Genomic DNA, 1,592 nt, shown 5'->3' with positions numbered 1-1,592 from the left:
GCTCATTTCCCAAATAAACTGAAGAGTGTCATTATTTATACATATGGTAACTAAAATTTAGTTCTTATTTTCATTTTTAGCCCTGATATTTAAATGTTTATCTTTACAAAGTTTTATTTTAAAATACCAGACATCTCTGAAAATAGCGAAGGTTAAAACTGACCAAAATGATTAAGCAACTTTAAATTTATTCCCATGATAGAATTCAGCAAATATATCCTCAGTGTAATGGAATACACTTGACTCTGTACGTGACTGATCCATCTTCATCATATGGCTATGCGATATGAACATTATGGATATCATAATAACATAAAATGCCCATGCATTTCACAACAATAACCAAGCCTGTTATATTACAGTTTTATTAAATCTTCAATTGCCATAAAACATGAATACTTTTAGAATACATAGTTGAAATTAACTAATAAAAAACGTGTTTCCTTTTTGCTGACAGATTATTACCATCAATAATACCAAAACCAAACCTGTTGCCACTGAGTCGATTCTGACTCATACGGACCCTATAGGACAGAGCAGAACTGCCCCGTAGGGTTTCCAAGGCTGTAACTCTTTAAGGAAGCAGACTGCCACCATCTTTCTCCCGCAGAGCAGCTGGTGGGTTGAACCATCGATCTTTCCGTTAGCAGCGGAGTACTTAACCACTGTGCCACCAGGTCTCCTTTTACCACCAATAATAGCCAGCAAAAAATATAAATTTTTATACAATAACAAATAAATATTATTTTCTTTGGCTGCTGTTAAAATAAATCTCAGTGAGATTCTGCTCAAATATAGTCCATACCACGTTTGGCCCACATATATTTTTGAAGCAGTTAGAAAAATTCTGAACTAGAACAAAGGATTTCATATTTTCATTACTTAGTTATTCTTTAAATTCGGTTGGATGTAACCAACTCACAAACTCCACAACTTTACTACTGAGATACTCATGGAACAAATACCATTGAAGTGAAATTGAAAGAAAAATGCACAATCTCTTGCCCATTGGAAATGTACTGGTTTTGCATATCACATTGAATTAATGGGTTATTTTCTGGGACTTTAATTATCTTGATAGTGAGATTTTCTTTATAAAATATATTTGTAATGGAATCTCATTGACAGGGTCTCAAAATCTGTATTTCTTCTTTTATGTACGAGAAAAACATAATTTGCACAGAGACCAGATTCTACCCAAAATACAAAATCTGCCTTTATATTCAGAACATACAAATTGAGGTGAAATGATATCCAGATTAATATTAAGAATGGATATCAGAAGTTGATAAGGTAGCACTAATTATGCTTTTTTATTTTTTTATTTTTTTGAGGGGGCATGGTTTGAGAATTGGAGCAAAGTTAGAAAGGAAACACCCACTCAACTAAACTTACATACAAACTTATTTGAAAACTCAAAAGGGCCAAATTTCTAAAAGCTTTCCTGTTTTGCTTGTCAATTTGATGGTTATGGTTACATTAGCTGATGCTTTACGTACGTCATCTCATTTAAGCTTCCCAACAATCTCTGGATGGTAACAATAACCTCAGTTGGCATATATAGTAACACCTGCAAAAGCTGGAACCTGTGT

This window comes from Trichechus manatus, unplaced genomic scaffold (genome assembly GCF_000243295.1).
Source record: "Trichechus manatus latirostris isolate Lorelei unplaced genomic scaffold, TriManLat1.0 scaffold00018, whole genome shotgun sequence".
Classification (NCBI taxonomy): Eukaryota; Metazoa; Chordata; class Mammalia; order Sirenia; family Trichechidae; genus Trichechus; species Trichechus manatus.
This window is presented reverse-complemented; position numbering follows the sequence as displayed.